Consider the following 16,294-nt stretch of genomic DNA (forward strand, 5'->3'; position numbering starts at 1 on the left):
TGCTTACTGCAAACAGAATGCAACAATGCAGTTCCTTAACAACGTCCTCGACAGGGACCTCTGTTTTTCACAGTTGACGTTCACAGCTATCGATTGGCAGCATCGAGTCCTTTTGGCAGAGTTTTAAGCTTGCTTCCATGACTCCTAAATTCAGAAAGTAACACTTCCCACACCAGTCTCCATACAGAAATCTGAGTGCTAAAATACATGTGAGCTGAAGATTTGCTGGGTTTGCTTCACCAAGCCATGTTCCTGATGAAATGTGCAGCATTGCGTTGTGGTGACTGCTGGCATCCCACAAACGGGGCTTTTGTGAAACAACTTATTTAATTGTCAGCTTCGCCAGGCTTGACTAAAGTCACATGGCAAGGTACAGTCACTCTCCGTCGAATGACTGGACTTTCAATTCTGTACTGCGTGCCTGTCATGCAAATTATACTGAACGGTCAGGTGATACCTCTGGCTTCACTTCAAAGAGAAAGCTGTGAAATGTGAATACTGGGGCAATGTAAATTAACTGAACCTCTGGGCTCCATAACTTATACATAAGTTTGTAGCTGTCTTTCAAAAGAGCTCTTTTCCAGACTCTTGTATGCAGAGTTTCTATTTAGAAATTCTAATTCGAAATACTTCACTGTCTCTATCTGACAATCGAGGGCTGATTCAGAAGCTTTCTGACAGTCCAATGGAACCAACTTTGTCTGACACCCAGAGCTCCCAACAAGTTGTGCTGCCTTGGTAGGTTAAATGAATCTTGTAGATTCTTGAGGTTGCCTTTGGGTCAACTCCATGCTGGTTGATGCTTCATTATCTTTGGGGGTTTTTTTTTTAAGGGGTCCAAATAAAACTTTGTTTTATTCTTCAATTCCTATTGATGGAAATTGTGTCTGAAAATTTGAGAGGTCATAAGAACATAAGAAGTAGGAGTAGGCCATCTGGCCCCTCGAGCCTGCTCTACCATTCAATGAGATCACGGCTGATCTTTTGTGAACTCAGCTCTACTTTCCAGTCCGATCACCATAACCCTTAATCCCTTTATTCTTCAAAAAACTATCTATCTTTACCTTAAAAACATTTAATGAAGGAGCCTCAACTGCTTCACTGGGCAAGGAATTCCATAGATTCACAACCCTTTGGGTGAAGAAGTTCCTCCTAAACTCAGTCCTAACTCTACTTCCCCTTATTTTGAGGCTATGCCCCCCCTAGTTCTGCTTTCACCCGCCAGTGGAAATAACCTGCCCACATCTATCCTATCTATTCCCGTCATAATTTTATATGTTAAAATTTTATAATTTTATAAGATCCCCCCCCCCACATCCTTCTAAATTCCAACGAATACAGTCCCAGTCTACTCAACCTCTCCTCGTAATCCAACCCCCTCAACTCTGGGATTAACCTAGTGAATCTCCTCTGCGCCCACTCCAGTGCCAGTATGTTCTTTCTCCGCTAAGGAGACCAAAACTGGACACATTACTCCAGGTGTGGCCTCACTAACACCTTATACAATTGCAGCATAACCTCCCTAGTCTTAAACTTCATCCCTCTAGTAATGAAGGACAAAACTCCATTTGCCTTCTTTATCACCTGTAAACCAACTTTTTGCGACTCGTGCACTAGCACACCCAAGTCTCTCTGCACAGCAGCATGTTTTAATATTTTATCATTTAAATAATCCCTTTTGCTGTTATAGGCCCTTCCATTGCTTTGTTTTTCAACTCTTAATAAAATCGGGAACAATTTGGAAGAATTGGGTTATGACACCAAAACTCTTAACTCTGTCACCTCGGGTCTTTGTTGTGCAAGATTTTATTGCTCAAAGACGAGGAGCGAGAGGGAGGATGCATGTGGCTGGAAGATGCACAGAACCAAACTGAGATTGTGAGTCAAAATTAATTTCTGGTAACAATTAGCAAAAATCGAAAACATCCTACAGATTGTTGAACCATAGTACAGCAAGCTTCTCTCGGAAGTGGGAGGTATTGGTCTCCTTCTGTTCTGAAGATATTTTTCTTTGAACAATTTTAGATGCTGTGTAGTGTTTAATGTGAGGTAAGTGTGGTTAAATAGGCCCGATTTACTTCATTGACTGGGTCGTCTTATCGCTCTTTTTGCCAAGTGCTTTCAAAACTACCACCGTGCCACCAATCCAGCTTCTGCCCTGTCCTTGGCGCAAGATGGTCACCAAAACCTTTTAAAAATCATGCCAGTGTCCCCATTCCAAACCCTGGGACGTTTACTGCAGTAAAGGTGAGATGTAAATCCCACTTTTCTGTAGTGGTCAAAGTTGCGTATCTCTGAAGGTCAATAAATTTTCCAGTCATTTATATGCTGGGTTTCAGACATGTCAGGTGTGCTCCTGAATATTGGACTCTGCATTTCAGGAGCAACCTGACTTGGACCAATCTGTGCTGAATTTGGTAATGATTTTTGTTCTCCGAGTTTCCTCTTAAGTGCAATGGCTGACTCAGCATCACTGGATACTTCTGAGATTCAATCTTCTAATAACCTTTTTATATGGAAATCAAACCCGTTTGAACATCCCATTTGAGCCTCTGGTATCAATTCTGAATTTATGCTGCCTCTTACAAATGGGATGGAAATAATCTGTCAAACGCCATTTCAGAATTTTGATCCATTCCATAATTTGTCTTCTCTTTCCCCCCCCCCCCCCTCAAATATTCTTTGTTGCTCCTGTAATTCATGCCAAGGGCCTGAGAACATTCACTTCCAACAACTACATCAATTAGATATGTCTTGAGCCAGTGGCAAATTTTACCCTCATTCCCATTGACTTCAATTTTAACTCGTGCTCCTTGATGCTACACTCTGTCTAATGCTGCTTTGATGTCAAGGGCAGGTACTGTCATCTTAGCTCTGTAATTCAGCTCCTTGGTTTGGAATAAGCTTGCAATGAGCTCTTGATTGATGGGACCCGGTGGAAACCAAACTGAGCATTTGTGAGCAGGTTTAAGTGCTGCTTGGTGGCACTGTCAACAGCACCTTGAGTCACTTAGCTGATCATTGATAGCGGCTGGATTGGACTTCTCCTGCCTTTTGTGCATAGGACGTAACTTGGGCACTAATAGATGCCAGTATGCTAGCTGTAGTACAACAGCTTGCCTGGCAGTGCAACTAGTTTTGGAGCAAAAGTCTTTGGCCAGGAGTTGTCAGGGCCCAGATCCTTTGTATCCAGCATGCTTGGCCGTTTTTTGATATCATAAGTTAATCGAATGGGCTGAAGACCGGCTTCTGTGACTGCAGGAATCTCATTAGATAGATAGAGATAGAGATAGAGAAATACAGCACAGAACAGGCCCTTCGGCCCACGATGTTGCGCCGAACCTTTGTCCTAGGTTAATCATAGAATTTTGGACAATTTGTCATGGCCAATCCACCCAACCTGCACATCTTTGGACTGTGGGAGGAAACCGGAGTACCCGGAGGAAACCCACGCAGTCACGGGGAGGATGTGCAGACTCCACACAGACAGTGACCCAAGTCGAAATCGAACTTGGGACCCTGGAGCTGTGAAGCAATTGTGCTATCCACAATGCTACCGTGCTGCCCTTAAGAAGTTAACCTACACTCCCTTATTCTACCCTAATCCAAGTACCTATCCAATAGCCAATAGCCGCTTGAAGGTCCATAAATTTTCCGACTCAACTACTACCACAGGCAGTGCATTCCATGCCCCCACTACTCTCTGGGTAAAGAACCTACCTCTGACATCCCCTCTATATCTTCCACCATTTATCTTAAATTTATGTCCCCTTGTAATGGTGTGTTCCACCCGGGGAAAAAGTCTCTGACTGTCTACTCTATCTATTCCCCTGATCATCTTATAAACCTCTATCAAGTCGCCCCTCATCCTTCTCCGTTCTAATGAGAAAAGGCCTAGCACCCTCAATCTTTCCTCGTATGACCTACTCTCCATTCCAGGCAACATCCTGGTAAATCTCCTTTGCACCTTTTCCAAAGCTTCCACATCCTTCCTAAAATGAGGTGACCAGAACTGCACACAGTACTCCAAATGTGGCCTGACCAAGGTTTTGTACAGCTGCATCATCACCTCACGGCTCTTAAATTCAATCCCTCTGGTAATGAACGCTAGCACACCATAGGCCTTCTTCACAGCTCTATCCACTTGAGTGGCAACTTTCAAAGAACAATGAACATAGACCCCAAGATCTCTCTGCTCCTCCACATTGCCAAGAACCCTACCATTAACCCTGTATTCCGCATTCAGATTTGTCCTTCCAAAATGGACAACCTCACACTTGTCAGGGTTAAACTCCATCTGCCACTTCTCAGCCCAGCTCTGCATTCTATCTATGTCTCTTTGAAGCCGACAACAGCCCTCCTCACTATCCACAACTCCACCAATCTTCGTATCATCTGCAAATTTACTGACCCACCCTTCAACTCCCTCATCCAAGACGTTAATGAAAATCACAAACAGCAGAGGACCCAGAACTGATCCCTGCGGTACGCCACTGATAACTGGGCTCCAGGCTGAATATTTGCCATCCACCACAACTCTCTGTCTTCTATCGGTTAGCCAGTTTGTTATCCAACTGGCCAAATTTCCCACTATCCCATGCCTCCTTACTTTCTGCATAAGCCTACCATGGGGAACCTTATCAAATGCCTTACTAAAATCCATGTACACTACATCCACTGCTTTACCTTCATCCACATGCTTGGTCACCTCCTCAAAGAATTCAATAAGACTTGTAAGGCAAGACCTACCCCTCACAAATCCGTGCTGACTATCCCTAATCAAGCAATGCCTTTCCAGATGCTCAGAAATCCTATCCCTCAGTACCCTTTCCATTACTTTGCCTACCACCGAAGTAAGACTAACTGGCCTGTAATTCCCAGGGTTATCCCTATTCCCTTTTTTGAACAGGGGCACGACATTCGCCACTCTCCAATCCTCTGGTACCACCCCTGTTGACAGCGAGGACGAAAAGATCATTGCCAACGGCTCTGCAATTTCATTTCTTGCTTCCCATAGAATCCTTGGATATATCCCGTCAGGCCCGGGGGACTTGTCTATCCTCAAGTTTTTCAAAACGCGCAACACATCTTCCTTCCTGACAAGTATCTCCTCAAGCTTATCAGTCTGCTTCACGCTGTCCTCTCCAACAATATGGCCCCTCTCATTTGTAAATACTGAAGAAAAATACTTGTTCAAGACCTCTCCTATCTCTTCAGACTCGATACACAATCTCCCGCTACTGTCCTTAATCGGACCTACTCTCACTCTAGTCATTCTCATATTTCTCACGTATGTGTAAAAGGCCTTGGGGTTTTCCTTGATCCTACCCGCCAAAGATTTTTCATGCCCTCTCTTAGCTCTCCTAATCCCTTTCTTCAGTTCCCTCCTGGCTATCTTGTATCCCTCCAGCGCACTGTCTGAACCTTGTTTCTTCAGCCTTACATAAGTCTCCTTCTTCCTCTTAACAAGACATTCAACCTCTCTTGTCAACCATGGTTCCCTCACTCGACCATCTCTTCCCTGCCTGACAGGGACATACATATCAAAGACACGCAGTACCTGATCCTTGAACAAGTTCCACATTTCACTTGTGTCCTTCCCTGACAGCCTATGTTCCCAACTTCTGCACTTCAATTCTTGTCTGACAGCATTGTATTTACCCTTCCCCCAATTATAAACCTTGCCCTGTTGCACGCACCTATCCCTCTCCATTACTAAAGTGAAAGTCACAGAATTGTGGTCACTACCTCCAAAATGCTCCCCCACTAACAAATCTATCACCTGCCCTGGTTCATTACCAAGTACTAAATCCAATATGGCCTCCCCTCTGGTCGGACAATCTACATACTGTGTTAGAAAAGCTTCCTGGACACACTGCACAAACACTACCCCATCCAAACTATTTGATCTAAAGAGTTTCCACTCAATGTTTGGGAAGTTGAAGTCGCCCATGACTACTACCCTGTGACTTCTGCACCTTTCCAGAATCTGTTTCCCAATCTGTTCCTCCACATCTCTGCTGCTATTGGGGGGCCTATAGAACACTCCCAACAAGGTGACTGCTCCTTTCCTATTTCTAACTTCAACCCATATTACCTCAGTAGGCAGATCCCCCTCGAACTGCCTTTCTGCAGCTGGCGGAGATTGTTCATCCACACAGCAGTTCAGACCGAAGGTTGTTGCAAGTTGCAAATACTGGGACTTGATGACCACTGTATGCTACCTATATAGTAATGGACAGTTGCATCTGTGATAAATCGCTGAGGAAGAGGTCAAGGCATGCTTTTTCCTCTTGGTTGTTTCCCCACCTGCTGCAGGGCAAGGCTGGCAGCTATGTCCTTCCAGGCAGCTTGGTCAGTCGTGGTACTACCCAACCACTCATGATGGTGAAAATTGCAGTTCACCCTCTAGAGTACACTTGAGTACACCTTGCTACTCGGTGCTTCTTCCAAGTGCTGTTTAGCATGATGGAATACTGATTCATCAACTATGGGAGGTCGGTGGTAACCAGTTGGTTTTCTTGCCCACATTTGACCTGATGCTATGAGAAACATTGGGGCCTGGAGTGAAACGTCGAGGATTCACAGGTCCACTCCCACTCGACTGTGTGTCATTGTGCTGCCACCTCTTGTGGAAGAGACTGTGATGAAGGCGCCTGGGACATTGACTGTAAGATATGATTTGGTGAGTCTGACTCTTGGGCTGTTATTTGACTAGTCTTTGGCACAGCTTTCTTAATTAAGTAACTTCCAAGTCACTAGCTGATTCAGTCATGATTTAAACTAAATCTTTCCATCCTTCTACCCTTCTCAGCTCCCATGGCATCTGTCTCCATTTCCAGTTCCATTGGGACACTGATATCCGTCTGATTCTGTGCATTCCATATGTGACCTGCTGTGGGTTTTTCGTTAATTTGGTTTGTGGACTTCATGAAGAATTTGAATCTATGCACCTGGCTGACCAAAACGAAACTTTCGCTTGCCATGATACGCACCCAAATCCTTTCACAGATACTTTTGAACATTTTCCCCCATGATTTTTCTTCTTCCAGCTCAGAGACTGGGAATTCTCTGGTGGGTAACTCACCTTCCCAAAACCTGTCTGCCATCTGCAAGGCCCAGGTCAGGAGTGTGATGGAATACCCTCCACTGCCTGGATAAGTGCAGCTTCAACAGTACTCCAGACTCTTGACAGCATTCAGGACAAAGAAGCTGACTTGATACCCTATCCATCACTGTAAAACATTCCTGCCTTCCATCACAGATGCACAGTGGGAGCAGTGTGTACCATCTACAAGATGCACTGTAGCAACTCACCAGGTTTTTGAGAGCACCTTCCAAACCTGTGACTGCCACCACCTAGAAGGACAACATTTCACATAGAACATACAATGCAGAAGGAGGCTATTTGGCCCATCAAATCTGCATCAACCCACTTAGGCCTTCACTTCCACCCTATCCCTGTAACCCAATAACTCCGCCTACCCTTTTTGGACACCAAGGGCAATTTATCATGGCCAATCCACCTAACCTGCATGTCTTTGGACTGTGGGAGGAAACCGGAGCACCCGGAAGAAACCCACGCAGACATTGTGAGAATGTGCAGACTCCACCTAGACAGTGACCCAACAGGGAATCGAACCTGGGACCCTGGAGCTGTGAAGCTATAGTGCTAACCACTATGCTACCGTGCTGCCCGAAGGCCAGCAAATACTTGCAAGTTCCACTCCAATCCGCACACTATCCTGACTTGGAATATTGCCGTTCCTTCACTGTCACCAGGGCACAATTCTGGAACTCTTTCCCTAACAGCACTGTTGAGTGTAACTACAGCACATGGACTGCAGTGATTCAAGATGGCAGCTCACCACTATCTTCTCGAGAGCAGTTAGGGATGGGCAATAAATGCTGACCTAGCCAGTGATGTGCACATCCCAGAATAGAATTTAAAAAGATTTTGTGGATGGAAAAATAAACTGGTATGGGCATGTTGGGGATGACAAAACCGAGCAAGCCTTTAACATCCGCTTCAATTTAACTGAATTTGATTGCAGTTGCAATGTTTAAATAGAAAGTAGAAATATGGAAGTCTCCGAAAGCACTCTGAACAAGGAGCAGTCTTTGAAGCAAAGAATCAGTTGAGTTGAAGATGTGGCTTAATGGAATCGGATCTTCCAAAAATCCTTGGGGGATAGTCCATTTTGCAGTGATTCAAAAATCTATTTTTAATTCTCCTCCTTATTTTCCAATCCCTCCATGTCCTTGCTCTTCCCTGTCTCTCATCATCCAGCCCTACAACCTTCCGAGGTGAATTTCCAATTCTGGCCTCTTGGTCATCATTAGTGGCCGTGCCTCCAGCTACCCAAAGCTCTGAAAATCCCTCATCAAACCTCTTCACCTCCTTACTGTACCTTCAAATTGACCTCTTTGATTATGTGTTTGATCATCTGAAACCAAAAGAGAAAATGCTGGAAAATCTCAGCAGGTTTGGCAGCATCTGTAGGGAGAGAAAAGAGCCGATGTTTCGAGTCCAGATGACCCTTTGTCGAAGCTTTTGATCGTCTGTCCTGGTTTATGCTGTTTGGGATCAAATTTTGGTTTGCAGCACCTGCTAAGTGTCTTTGGCTGTTCATTACGTTAAAGGCACTGTATAACTGTATCAAGTTGTTGGCCGTTTGCACTGAACCCATTCACATTAGCTCCTCGCGCATCATGTGTTAATGATTTAGATTTGGTATTTTGAAATTTGTAGGTGACATCAAACTTGCAGAGTGTAGTAAGCAGTGAGGATTATAGTAATAGATTTCAAAGAGGACATAAACTAGTTGAACGCATTCACATTTGGCAGATTAAATTCAAAGCAAAAAAGTGTGAAACTGATGTATTTTGGTAGGATGAATAAGAGACAATACATTCTAAATAGTACAATTTCCAAGAGGATAAGTGTCTGCGCACACTTTCAAATGTGGCAGGGCTGGTTAATAAACCATATGGGCTATTGGGCTTGAGTACAAAAGCCAGTAGGTTGTGTTAAATCTATATTTAAGAACAACACTAGCTGGGCCCAGGTGGAGTATTGCGTCCAATTCTCAGCACCACACTTCCGGAAGAATGCAAAGGTTTTGGACGTGATTTACTGGAATGCTTCCATGAATGAGGGATTGCAGTTATGTGGATAGATGAGAAATCAGGATCTCGTTAAGAGCAGAGAAATCTAAGAGGAGTTTTGATAGAGGTGTTTAAAATCATGAGTTTGGATGAAGAGAAATTGTTTTCACTGGTTGAAGGGTTGATGACTTGATGGTACGGACTTAAGGTGATTAAAAGGACCAGAGGCAACATGAGGATAAGCTTCATTACACGCAGACTGGCTGTGATATGGAATGCACTGCCTGATGTGGTGAAAGCAGTTTGAATCGTAGTTTACAAAAGGGAATCCAATAAATTGGAGAAAAATACTCCGGAATATGGTGACAGACTAACTGGATAGCATTTTGAAAGATGCAGTGCAGACTGGATGGGCCAAATGGCCTCCTGTGGTGTGCCATTCTCGATCGTATGCAGCACCAATCCTCTATTAGAATATGAATAATCAGACCCATACTTCTCTTGTTCTGGTTGTTTGCACCTGTTATGGAGTCGAATTCGTTCTCCGATCATTTGTACTTCAATAAGTATAAAAAGTAGTTGTGGTTAATGGGCCAGCTGTTCTTTCTGTCTGCTTCACATGTAGGTTATATTAGATTGTATACAGACAATCTCTCATTGTAAGTGCAGCAGTATGTTTAGACCAAGTAGTGTGTTTAGACCAGAGGCATCCAATGAACTCCACCTGGGATAACTTGCCGGTGTGAAGGGGGATATCCCCAACCTTCTCATCTGAAGTTGAATTGAAAATGAGTTTACACTTTCTCTCATGAGCCAAACGGACCGGAGAAATCCTCCTTAGCCTGCTGCAATAATCCAGTGAAGCCCAATGCAAACTGGAAGATCAGCACCACCTCTTCCCATTAGGCACTCAACAGTCTTCCGCACATGACATTTTGAGTTCAACCACTTCAGACTGTGAACTCCCTCCTCCACCTTCACCCCATTTTTATTTCTATCAACTCATTTTCATTTCTTCCATCAATCTGTTTTTCCCTCACCATCTATTCCCCTCCAAGTTGTCCTTTGTAACGATGCTTACTTCTGTTCTGCCATCAACACGTTCTGATATCTTAATGTGTCACTATCAGCACCCTTCTTAGTAAATCTCACCACCATTTACATGTCCTTTTTTGTCCATGACGTCATTGTCAATCTCCACCTATTGCTGATCCTCTGTCCAACTTCTCACACCCCCCCACACACACCGACACACGCGCAACATCTAAACCTCCTGTTACCAGTCCTATCTAGTTTTGACTAGGAGTTATCCAGACTCCACGCTAGCTCCGTTCTTTCTCTGTGCACAGATGCTGTCAGCCCTGCTGAGATTGTCCAGCATTTTCTGTTTCTGTTTTAGATTCCGGCATCCGCAGTGATTTGCTTTTATTTTCCATAGAAAAATGCCCTGTTTGATCCTTGGCTGTGTTGTGTTAACCATCCCAATGAGAGCGGTGGTTACCACACTGAAAAAGGTCTTGTGTTGGGGAGGGGACATCGGTGTTCCCAGTCCTGTCTAGTGACACTCTAATGGAAAGTGTGTGCAGCACTCTGGTGAGGGCAAGATTAAGTTGTCTAATCAGGAAACCTGGGCTTCGGAGAAAGTCGAGGCTTGCACAGTGTTTCGAGTCTGAACGTTCCAAGAGGATTGTGGCCTTGTAGAACCTACAAGAGAGGAGAAAAAAAGCTGTACCGCAACAGAAGCATTATGTTGAAGAAAATAAGGTTTTACATAGCCGTTGAGTATTGATTGAAATGTGGCGAGAATCTGACCACATTGCAGTAGGTATGGAGGCCATTTGTACATTTAAGTGCGCTCAGGCTAAATCACCCAGACATTAGTTTTATATTAGCGGAACTAATGTGAAAGCATTAATAACTAAACATTAATGATGAGCAAAGTTCTCCAGTTAAAAAATGGAACTAATTCCAAGGAACTTCATAAAGAAAACAACAGTGGTGAGCAGGTGTTGTTTCCCCCTGGGTGGTCATGCAGAGAAAGATTCCCAAGTGTTGCCTGTGTGGAGTTGGTTGAGTCATATCTTTATGCTTGCTGACCATATGTATGAGTTGGAATAAAGAAGGAGCATTTGGCTCTTCTAACCTAATCTTCCATATTCCATGAATGATCTGTGGACCTTGTGGACTCCCCTTCCCACTTAATGTCCATAATCTCCATGTGAATCAACCAGGTACCACGTAGGTAATAATATCGGGATGGGGAATCTGTGGAGACCTACAGAGGTCTGAACAAGAGTCATATGCAACTCACAACATTAGCTCGAGTCATATTTGACTCAAAATATAAACGTTCTCAGTCCGCAGATGCTGTCAAACCTGCTGAGTATTTCCAGCACTTTATTTCAGATTTCCAACATCTGCAGTTTTTTGCTTTTATTTTACTAGATGAAATTTGGGTGCTTGGTGGTCAAAGCCAGCATGCAATTAATTGTTGGTCAAACAAGGGCGACTTTATTGCTTTAATGCCTAGTGAGGATTTTGGAAACGTTCTTCAGCAATGGGGGAATGTTGGAGTAGGGAAGGCTGTTTTTATAACCTTGCAGCCCTCCTTGCTCCCCAAGCTGATCCACAAATCCATGCTTTAAATACACCGCCAGTACCTGATCTTTGTATTTGGATGTCTCCCTAACCTTGCCTCCTCTGAATTTCTGTTATTAAAATGAACACTTATTGAAGGGCAAAAATGTGTTGGCGCGTGAAACGTTAGACCTCTGACCTGACATTTTTGCCTGAGGACACCAGAGAACAAGTGGTCCATATTTGGTGTGCTCGAGATGGAAAACTAGAATTAATCATCAGATATTCCAGTGAGAGGGAAGGAAGCAGTGATGTACAGACATTCTGGGTGTTGAGAACAGGTATGTGTTTAAATAGTGGATGTAAACTGTTGGGATAATTGTGGGTATCAATGCTGATCTAATTTGGGCTGGTTTATTCCTGTAACCTTCAGATTGTTGATGTAAAACGTCTGCAGTGACTTGTACATTTAAAATAAACCTTTCTGTGCTCAGCAGAATGTTTTGGCGGTTTCATTATGACCATGTTCTGAGTTGGTGTGTGTGTTAGTTTTGCTCTTGCGTTAACATTTCCAGACGTCGCTGAATTTCTGACAGTTTCACATTTTCCCCCTTGTCTTTGGTAACTAGTTAATTTGACCTGTACTAGGGGCCCTGGATAAAGAATAGGGTAAGATCTTGAGGTTGAGAGTCAACTACTATGAATGTACTACACACTATGGATGCCACTATTGCTTGACACTGTCCTTTCAGCACTAACACAAGGGTCTCTGTGTAACCTTGCCACAAATTACCAAACAACTTAGTTACAATGTATATTTTGATTTTAATCTCATTTCCATAATGCCCTCTGCCCAAGGGCTTTCCTACCACTTCAGTATGATGTGGCACAGTTAGTCATGCTGCCTCACAGTGCCAGGAACCTGTGGTTCAAATCTGGCCTCAATGGTTGCACATTCTCCCCGTATCTGTGTGGGTTCCCTCTGGGTGCTCCAGTTTCCTCCCACAGTTGAAAGATGTGCAAGTTAGGTGGGCTTGAGGAGCTAGGGCGGCAGAGTGAGCCGAGGTTGGGTGCTCCGAGGGTCGATTCTGACTTTTTAACATTGCAATGAAGTCACTGTGAAAAGACCCTAGTCGCCATATTCCAGCGCCTGTTCGGGTACACGGAGGGAGAATTCAGAATGCCCAAATTACCTAACAGCACATCTTTCGACTTGTGGGAGGAAATGGGAGCACCCGGAGGAAACCCACGCAGACACGGGGAGAACGTGCAGAGTCGGCATAGGACGTGGCGCAAGTAGGGAATTGAACCTGGGACCCTGGCACTGTGAAACAACAGTGCTAACCACTGTGCTACCATGCTGCCTGAACTTTATGGGTGAAATAACCTGATGGCCTCCTGTAGGGATTCTGTGCTTGCAGTTTGATCAACTACATTTTTTTTTTTTACTGCCTGTCACTAACCTCCCCAGCGCAAACCCTTTCCCCTCTGGTCAGTCAGACTTTTGACCTTTCTTTGCTGTGTTTTCTCCTTGCCTCTCCCCAAGCACTGACTGTTGCCAGGCCAAATTTCTGCTATTACAGCTTGCCTACCTGTATCTGACCCAGTACTATTATTCACAAGGCTCAAACAATAACTATTGATAGACTGTTCAGTTGGGGTGAGAGACAAAAGAGCCTGACCAGACATATGCAAGCTTTTTGGGTTTTAATAAAAATGCTTGGTGGAAGTTGCGTGCGAGAACCTGGTCTATTTCCTCCCTACTCCCACCATCCCCTCCCCTTCAAAAAAAAAAGTGAGGATGCAGAGGCCAATTGTGGTATTTTTGGGTATTTTAATCACTCAACATGGGACCATGAATTAACCCTTGGCTCTCACAATTGCAGTTCAGTTGCACACTATTTTAACAAACCTTTCTCCCCTCCAACCACTGCCAGGCACTGATAATAGCTGAAGTGATAGGTGGACGATGACTTGCAACAATCTGAATGGACAGGACTGCATGCCAGGCAGAGAACATTCTATCCTAATGCCCTGTGGGACTAGCTGATCATCCGTAAGATCTCTCAACCTTCCAGCTGAGGTTGGATTTGTGAGCAGGAGATCGATATTGGTGTGAACCTTTCAGCACTGATCGCATGCGCCTATTTGGCTAACTTTTTAACATAAGGTATTGGTTGTCCCCTTTTCCCTGCATTACAAAGATGACCACGCTGCACAATGGATTAATTTCCTGTAAAGCACTATGGGGTGTCCTGAAGCTAAGAAAGGTAATGTTATTTTGCATTATCTCCATCTGGAGCTGGCAATTGCTTTGTCTCTCTGATTTTATCCCAGTGCAAGGGTCAGATTCCAGATTTCTCATTATTCCAGAGAAAATTGCAGCAAATTAAAATGTATGAACATCTAATGGCAATTCTGGTACCACTTAGTTCCAGTGTTAAGTTGTAAGGAATTTAAAAGCTAATTATTGAACAAGATAACCACAAACAATTTAACCAATCATTTGTGTAAAGAAAAACTGAATCTCCTGGAGTGACTGATTTCTGCATTGAAGAATCAACCAGGCTAAAGCAATTTGCTTATCTCTACTGGGGCCTGATGTGTACACATGCATCTGCGGCAGCTACAGCACAGCAGCGAGTTAGAGATTAAATCCAATGTATTTTGATGTCTAGTTGATTGACGGAGCTGCGGTTCGGTCTTTGCTAGCCCAGGTCAATTGTAGCTGCTCTTCATCCCATCTGAAGCGCACAACTTGAATTTGTGTCCATAAGTGAAACTGCCCCAATGTTGCATTTGAGCGATGTTGGAGAATGTACTTGTTCACCTGGAGGTGCCTGTGAGGTCATTCCAAAGCAGCACGAGAAAGTGCTCCAGTAGTGGTGTTCATGAGCCAGTGTTTCCCGTCTCCAAAACGGTTGGACCATTAGTTCAGATTGTCACAATTCCCCCGAGTTCAGCAAATGCGTTGGAGCCTATTTTGCACGGGTTCAGTGTGGCTCTTCCAAAATCTGCTCACAAAATTCCTCTTGTACTTATGATTGAGGTGGATTGCCAATTTTACCTTAAAGGCCGCCTTTCAGGACTTTAAATTTTGTAGGATTGCTCAGAAGGAATCTCCTGTAATCCAAATTCCTAATTATTTTATAACTGAGCATCCAGTGACAAACTTGATTACTGACAACCCAGAAGTAACTTTAACAGCTCGGCAGTACTTCCCGTTAACAAAACGTTTTGGAAGCTTAAATGCATCTTTGTTTGGTTTGTGAGTGCAACTGCACGGAGAAGAACTGTCAGCCATCGGGGGTGTCTCCTTCAAATATTAAACAGAGCAGATTACATTGAAATAGGACAATTTATTTTGACATGAATAGTGTTTGTATCTTTGAGCTGGTCACTGATGTGTCACATCTTAAAACCTGAACTCACTTGTTCAGTCCACAAGCTACTTACTAGTTAAAATACTTTGTTTTTCCCCATAAAGTTGCATTTCTCCTTTACCTGCCAGGCTCTTATGGGGGCCCAGTTTTTGCAAACAATTAAAGTGCTAGGGTTTCTGGATAGAAAGCTTAAATCAGTTAGATGGCAGATGTCCAGTGTATTGTGATAGTTAATAGGATATTCCCTCTGCCAGGTAACCTTCATTGGAGGACGTTAGAGGAGAAATGAAATCGCCATAGAAATCGCAATACCTATTTACAAACTGAATCCTCGTCCTAGTGTTCCAGGCTATGTGGGCGACAGATTCTAATCTGTACTTTTGTGACCATGTTACTGACCTTTTTAGCTCCATACCAAATGAAGCATGTTATTCGAAGTAGCTGTTGATGTGCTTCTGTGTTACTGAGTACCAGTGATTTACCTTGCTGGGTTTCATAAAACCCTGTCCACGGCAGTAATCAAACCTTCAGGCCGTCCATGCTATAACCCATCTGATTGCAGCATTGGAGGCTGTGTTTATTGCTGTTTGTGATGATAGATTTGAGTGTTGTAGCCTGGAAACTGGCAGAATTTTGATTCTATAAAATGTTGCTTTTGGTTTAATTGGGATAGATTTAAAAAGTATATAATTTGGGTTAGAAAACAGTTTCTGTCCGGGTTTTGGGGGAGTGGCGGGAGTTGTAAACAACATGGCCAAAAACAACCTTTTCACTGCCTTAACGTTAAATGTCACAATAGTGGATGATTACAATGAGAAAATGCAATTCATCGCTGACGCTGCTCTTGGGCCAAGGCACTCCATTACTGTTGGTACCAATAAGTCACCAATTCCATACACTGTGCAGGTTTGTAACTTGTCCTCGAGACTATTGAATAAAACCATTTATTACTTTTGTGAGAGGCTTCTGCACTAAATCAGTTCCTTTGCTGTTGTTGGGTCAAAAAACCTCGGACTTAACAGCACCAAGTGTATCAAACCACAGGGACTGCAGCAGTTTAAGACGGCAGCTCACCCCACCACCTTCTTGAGGGCAGTTGGGAGATGGGCAATAAATGCTGGCCTAGCCAGTAATGCCCACATTTTAGTGAATATGCATGTATATAAGGAGCAACAAGCAAATTAGGAACCTGCATCAGGCCGAAAGGAATTTCTGTCCCTTTATTC

The 16,294-nt window shown here is 43.8% G+C and overlaps 1 protein-coding gene across 1 annotated transcript in view; it reads left to right on the plus strand.

Moving 5' to 3' along the window:
* Window positions 1-16,294, plus strand: part of ssu72 (SSU72 homolog, RNA polymerase II CTD phosphatase) — a 125,346-nt gene that overhangs the window by 102,941 nt on the left and 6,111 nt on the right. The gene's annotated exons all lie outside the window — the stretch shown is intronic.

Source organism: Scyliorhinus canicula, chromosome 16 (genome assembly GCF_902713615.1).
Source record: "Scyliorhinus canicula chromosome 16, sScyCan1.1, whole genome shotgun sequence".
NCBI classification, from domain to species: Eukaryota; Metazoa; Chordata; class Chondrichthyes; order Carcharhiniformes; family Scyliorhinidae; genus Scyliorhinus; species Scyliorhinus canicula.